Source organism: Pteropus vampyrus, unplaced genomic scaffold (assembly GCF_000151845.1).
Source record: "Pteropus vampyrus isolate Shadow unplaced genomic scaffold, Pvam_2.0 Scaffold1, whole genome shotgun sequence".
Lineage (NCBI taxonomy): Eukaryota > Metazoa > Chordata > Mammalia > Chiroptera > Pteropodidae > Pteropus > Pteropus vampyrus.
Window position 1 is genome coordinate 38,996,079 of NW_011888782.1, and position 7,300 is coordinate 39,003,378.

The window sequence follows — 7,300 nt, forward strand, 5'->3', positions numbered from 1 at the left end:
TTACTACCATGATGCAATCATATCAATTATACTAGGCTACCATGTGGCAATCATATTGTTGCTTTTTCTTTAACAATGCATGAATCGTCACTTCTATAAATAAATACAAAGTCTTTCACATCACATTTTTATTTTCGATTTCTAGTGTTAGTAATACATATAACACTTACAGTGTTTTGTATCATATAAGACAGTATTGATGTTGGTACTGACAAATGATTTATCTTATAAACAGACTGAAAAGTATGGTATCAATAAATACTGTGAAGTTCTGTAAAAACAAAGTTATGATTCATATATACAATGGAATATTAGCCATTAAAAAAAATGAAATGCTACCATTTGCAGAGACATGGATGGACCTAAAGGTTATTATGCTGAGTGAAATAAGACGGACAGAGAAAGGTAAATACCATATGATTTCACTTACATGTGGAACCTAAGGGACAAAAAGAACAAACTAATCAAAAACAAACTCATAAATATAGAGGACAATCTTTGGTGACAGCCAAAGAGGAGGGGGATTTGGAGAGCTGGGTGAATGGGGTGAAGGGATAAAGAGTAGTTAATAGATGGTCACAGGGATGGGGAGCATAGAATTGGGAATGTAGTTAGCATTAATGTAATGGGCAGATGGAGAGCCAGAGGAGAGAAAAAGTAATTAGGAGGATCGTTTTATAAACTATATGAACGTCTAACCAATATACTGAATACCTGAAACTAATAAAATAAAAGTTTAAAAAAGATGTGAAAAAATAGTATTTTATATGTGTTTCAGGTGTACAACATAGTGGTTAGACATTTATATAATTTATGAAGTGATTTCCCAATTAGTCTAGTACCTACCTGGTACTATGCATAGTTATTAGAATATTATTGACTATATTCCCTATGCTGTACTTCACATTCCCATGACTATTTTATAACTATTAATTTGTACTACTTAATTTCCTCATTTTTTTTTCACCCAGCACCCCAACCTTCCTTCCATCTGGCAATCACTGATTTGTTTTCTGTATCTATGAGTCTCTTATTGTTTTGTTTATTTATTTATTTATTTTTTAGATTCCACTTATAAGTGAAATTATATGGTATTTACCTTTTCTGACTTATTTCACTTAGCCTAATACCCACCAGGTCTACCCGTGTTGTTGCAAATGGTAAGACTTTATTATTTTTATGGCCGTGTAATATCCTATTGTATATATGTACCACATCTTCTTTATCCAATTGTCTGTTGATGGGCCTTTAGGTTGCTTCCATATCTTGGCTACTGTAATAGTTCTGCAGTGAACACAGGGGTGCATATATCTTTTAGAATTCGTGTTTTTTTGGGGGGGGTAAATATCCAGAATTGGAATTGCTGGATATTACAATAGTTTTATTTTTAATTTTTTGTGGATGTTCCATGCTATTTTTCATGGTGGTTAAACCACTTTACATTCCTGCCACCAGTGCATGAGTTCCCTTTTCTTAACATCCTTATTAACATTTGTTATATTTTATATTTTTGATAATAGCCATTCTGAGAGGTGAGACGTGATAACTCATTGTGGTTTGGATTTGTAGTTCCCTGTTGATTAGTAATGTTGAGTAACTTTTCTTGTTCCTGTTGGACATCTGTATGTCTTCTTTGGAAAAATGTCTATTCAAGTGCTCTGTCCATTTCTCAGTTGTTTTTTTTTTTTTTTTGATATCAAGTGGTATAAGTTCTTAATATATTTTGGATATTAACCCTTTAGATATGATTTACAAATATAGTTTCCTTTTAGTTTTGTTGTTGGTTTCTTTTGCTGTGCAAAAGTCAAATTATTTTTTGATAGTAAACTATCTTATTGCTTTAACATTTTTTATTTTTAAATTTTACTTGAAATTTAAAACTTTTGTGGTTATTTATATATTTTGCATTTTTAGATACTTTTATGAGCCTCAAATTTTGAAAAAAAAACTGTTGTACTTCTTAAAGTTGTACTTTTTAAATTTCAGAAATGCGAAATAATTACTGAGTTTTATTTTCATATTATAAAAATTCCTCAGAGACCATGAACCTAGTTTTTCCTATATTATCACAATTTTTATCCATTATCCCATGGATAATGAATTGAGGATTTAAATTGTATTGACCTAAAATACAGTAAAAGTAGACCAAGAGCTCCATTATTTACATTTACAAGCTAGTATAGGTAACAAAAAGATATGCATAGATATAATAATTAATATTCAGAGTTCAGACTGTGCTTAAAACACAAAAGCATCTAAGCATGAGTGATACCTTTCAAAGATTCAAGTTTAAAACAATTAAATTACCACCGTTTCCATATAGTACAAATTCCATCCCTTGAACAACTTGCTGTTTTGAGAATTGGTTATCAATAGACCAACTTCTGTTCTAGGCAAAATATGGGGCATATGAGAAGAAACACTTAGCACAAAATTTATTCAGTCTATCATCACAAAGTTATTTTGAACAGGTGTGTTTATAATCATAAGAAACTGAGAAAATCAATCTTTAATGGCAAACTACCATTTTCGCCCCCGAGGAAAATGGGGCTAGAATATAAAACATAAGAATTTTGGCAGGAAGAGGTCTTGTTAAAGCATCTTATGCACCTCCTGTGGACAGTATCTCCCTATGATACTCCGGTCCCTTTATTTTATTATTGTTTTAAGGCACATTACAAAAACCAAAAAAATAAGCATTTACAGGGTTACAGAGTCTCTTGTGTGGCAGTGAGTACATTATCAAGCAGCCACAGGTGTACACCACATGAAATAGTAAATGTGATTTGTAAAGATTTGATGACAAATCTGTCTCCACAAGGCTCCATCCCAGGTTGTGCCCTCCATCTGTTCCACAGGTCTTTATATGGTTGCATCTAAAGAAAGTAAAATATCTTCATCTTAAGATCTAAAGGAATAACCTAAAAACAAAAATCTATTAAGGCAAAAAGAAATTTGTCACATTTACTGTGGCTAAATATTAATAAATGCTGTTATCTACTTATTCTGTCATAATTTAAAGCCTGTACCATTCCAAACAAAAAACGGCCTCATTGGTTAATGTCAATATTAGTAATATCCTCTCCACTTGATAAAACAGTGTATTTGTAACTCCCTATCTTGCCTCTTCAATTAAAACAATAATAAAAGTAAAATTCCCTTTCAGATACTTAAGGAGGTTCTCTTTTGCAATATAGCATATTTTCCTGCCTTGATTATTTCATCGTGAAATTCCAGCATTTTAAGATAGACTGAACTTTTTGGTTGATTGTGGTAATAAACAGAGAACAGAAGTATAAACTAAAACAAAAATTACATATATAGATAATGATTATAAAAGAGCTAGTTATTACGCAATGACAGTTTTGTCTTTCTGGCTTGAAAGTCGGACTCTATTCAAGGATTAGAGTTAAGAGCTGAACATGGAGGCAATCATGACTCACATATCCATATGTTATCTTCTTTAACTCCCAAACTGAATTGTATTTACAGTTTAATATTTCTTTTTCCTTGGCTTATCTATAAATAATTTATCACACTGAGATAAATTTTATTTTCTAAAAGCATATGAATTAATAGTTTCATACTCTGACACTAATTCATTACATGTAGTATATGTATGGAAGATACTGTTCTGAAAGTTGGAAAAATGAGAAGTTAGATATAATGAGAAGCCCAGTACTTTGAAACCGGGCTTTGATACTGGCTCAAGAATCTTAACAGACAAAGGCTTGCTTAGCACAAGAAAATAAATACATTTAACATTTTTTAAAATACTATTCTTCTTTACAGGAATAAAAAAAGTCTTAATTTAAACTATGAAAGCCTTTCTTTAAAAATTCAAAATACAATACTCAATATATTATTAATGCCCATGTTTTAAATTTATATTTTAAGGACAACAATTGGAATGAGATAATGAAAATAGAGGAAAAGCAAAAGAAATGTCAGAAATAGAAAATAGAGGTGCAACAAAAAATATGGTTGAATTAGTCAGAGTCAAGTCAGAAGACAAATTATGTTAATAATATGAATAGAGGAAATTTAATATTAAGAATTGTTAACCAGTAGAAGGTGATTTTTAAATACAATAAAGAAGATTTTAAGGGGTGCAGAAGTAGTAAATGTATAAAGTTCTTTGTACCTTTTGGGCTGAGGGAAAGTGAATAAGGAAAGAACTTAGAAACTTAGGGTAAGAGATAGACTCAAAGTCTGGGATTCAGATCTCTTTGGAGAAACTAGGGAAAAGAAACACTCATACTGCTAAGGCAAGTAAATTTGCTGAAAAGTGTGGGTCAACCACCAGGTGGTGGAGAAATTTGTGCAAGCAGTAGACAACTGGGTAGCAGAGAATCTCACCAGAGTGTTTGGGCTTCAACAGGTTTATGAGAGCCTCTGATAGCAACACTGCCTGGCCTCCACATTCCAATCCACTGCTTGTCACTTAAAACAGCTCAACCTCTTCATTCTTCCCTGGTTGTGCAAACTGTCTCTAGTACCCTCTCTTGAGAAAGCTTAACATCAACATCAGTTGTCCAAGGAGTAATCTCTAGATCTAGTATAACAACACAGAGGAAGTATAGATTGATCTGCAGCAAACAGTCAATAAATCAGTAACTGTCACATTCTACATTGATGGTTAGTTGCTTTTCATACACATGTTTATACAAACATTTGAAGTTCCATAAAACAACAAAACCAACTTCATATTTCCACTTAACAAGATGTTCGTACAAGGGATGAAGTTCTCATCCCTCCCCAAAACGAGGATACACAAAATCTTAATTGTCGTTGTATCTGTCACTGGCTAAATTGGTTACTACTCAAATATAGTTCACTATGTGTTACTTAAAGAAAAAAATGTAAGGTTAACCTCCAACTTCTGTATATAAAACAATAAGTGGAAAGAGATGAAAATAGGTAACATGTGTGTAGAAAAAACATATATATATATATATATGTTTATACATATATATATATACACACATAGGCAAAGAAAATATATGTAAAGCTACCATGATCCTCACTTTTCTAATTGATCATGAGTCTATATTTGTTATTTGCAAATTTATTTTTATGCTACCTATTACATATTTTGTTTTCAGCCAGAACATCAATTAGTTGGTATTCTTTACTGGATGTGGTAATTCAAACTCTTTATTTCTGAAGGATTTAAGTTCTCAATAGTTCCCCTTTCCTTGGTTGCTCTAGCTTTTCAATTACCTTTATTGTTGTGCATGAAAGTGTTAAGAGGCTGTGTTCTTAAAAGTATTTAATACTCTGTGTTCTCACTGTGTGAGAGAAAAACAGTTATCTGTTGGTAATCACTATTGATCACCCCAGTCATCAGAATAACATTTTTGGTTTGGTTTGGTTTGGTTTGGTTTGGTTTTTGTCTGTGAGCTTAGTGGATATGGAGGTCAAAATTGCCAGATGTCAAGCTTGTTTTCCAATTCAATCCAATTCAATGCAAGTGTTGCCTTCTCATGAAGGAAGAATTCCCTCCTTGAAAACTAAGTCCGTTTTACAAGCAGAACTCAAAGTTTCCAGACAAAAAGCAAAAATCCATAGAGTCACTTATTAGGAATAATAGTGAGAGAAGCCACTCCTGTGATCACTCCTTGATTTTATGATTCAAGGAATCTTACTATGGGGGTGAAAGGTTCATATAATGGTTTCTGAGTCAAAGCATAAAATTCACCCTGTATAGGAAAATCCCCATCCTTTCAATAAAGTGTCTCCCAGCTAATGCTACACTTTAGTCTTCAGTAAGCCATTGCATTAGACCAGCTACTTCTTGATAATGAAATAGCTGATAAGTCCATTAATTCCAAGGGCATATGCTAAAATCCTCCTGATAAAATCGAGCACAGAATCCAATAACCTCTGCCTTTTTTGAATACATACTCTTGTCCTCTAGACTCCCTTGAAATCTCAGTTTTCTGTAAATCTCAGTTTTTTGTAGAATCAGTGGTTCTTTCAACAAGAACCAGATAAAGTCAGTCTGGATATGCTTTTATTTCTTTAAAAAAGCATTTAAAATTTATTATCTTCAGAACCTCTATAATCTCCTTGTTTGAGATCTATATTATAAAATGTCCATAGTTGTTTCCTTTAGCATAATTAATTTTTGGCTTAACTTGCTTTCTACACTTCACTTTGTAAGCTCCACTTCTTGGTATTAAGTCTTTGAATAAAATAAAAATTGCAATTTGCATATGATGGGTCTCACACATGCAAGTCATTTCTGATTGGCATAAAGAAGTACGACTCAGTTAATATAATCGACATATTGCCAGTCCCTTAGAAGACACTGGCAGATAAGATTATTTATTCAATTATATTTGAACAGGGTATTCCAATCCAATAAGTAAAATTTGATCTCCAGCATTTATCATGTAAATCCTACCATACATAATAATTTTATCTCTTCTACATCTTATAGGTAGATGTCAAAAATTTGCAAGAATGATGTATTGTTATACTCACACATACTTTTTGTTTTATATTGCATGTAAATCTTATTATATTCACTTTCTCCTATTTTTATTTCTGTTAGAAAACAAATTTTTTACAGAAATTTGTAAAGGTCTAGCTACTCAAAAGTGAAGTTTATGATTATATCTTTTATAAATTTCTTCTATAATAGAAATGCTATTAAAACTTGATTATTTTAAGTCTATTCCTTCAGCAACTTGTCTAAATCTAGTTCTAATCAATAGCAATGACAGTTGGGCACAGAATTGTAAATAATACAGAATAGTTAAATAAATTCTTATCTGGCTTGGTGAAACCAGTATTACACTGGTTTTATATGCAAATTTGTCTTTGGTATCTTGCCTCACTAAATGTTCAACAAATATATGCAACATTATCTCATTTTTTTGCTACCTTGACACAGATTTTCGGTGACTTGCATTATTTAGTTTCTTTTGCTTTTGAGTACAGACTGTATCTCAATCAGGTGATTGCTGGGGTCCCAGGCACAGCTGCTGTACTGGTGAGAGAATACAGATCTGATTCTTCATGAGATATTTAGACTGGATACATATTGAAATAGTAACTCCAGTCAACAATCTTATAAATGTTTGCCATGGCACAGTAGAGACCAAGGGAAACTATGGGAATGTCGTTGAACATTCCCTTCCATATCATACAGAGGTGGCTCGATAGTATCCTTACCTTTAAGAGGACAAAACATTAGTAGGCCAAAATAAGTGCAATGTTGACCAGTTATAAATGTCTTGAGAGCAATGAGCAGCATTTAAGGGAACTTTTCTAGATAGACCATTTCTGGGGG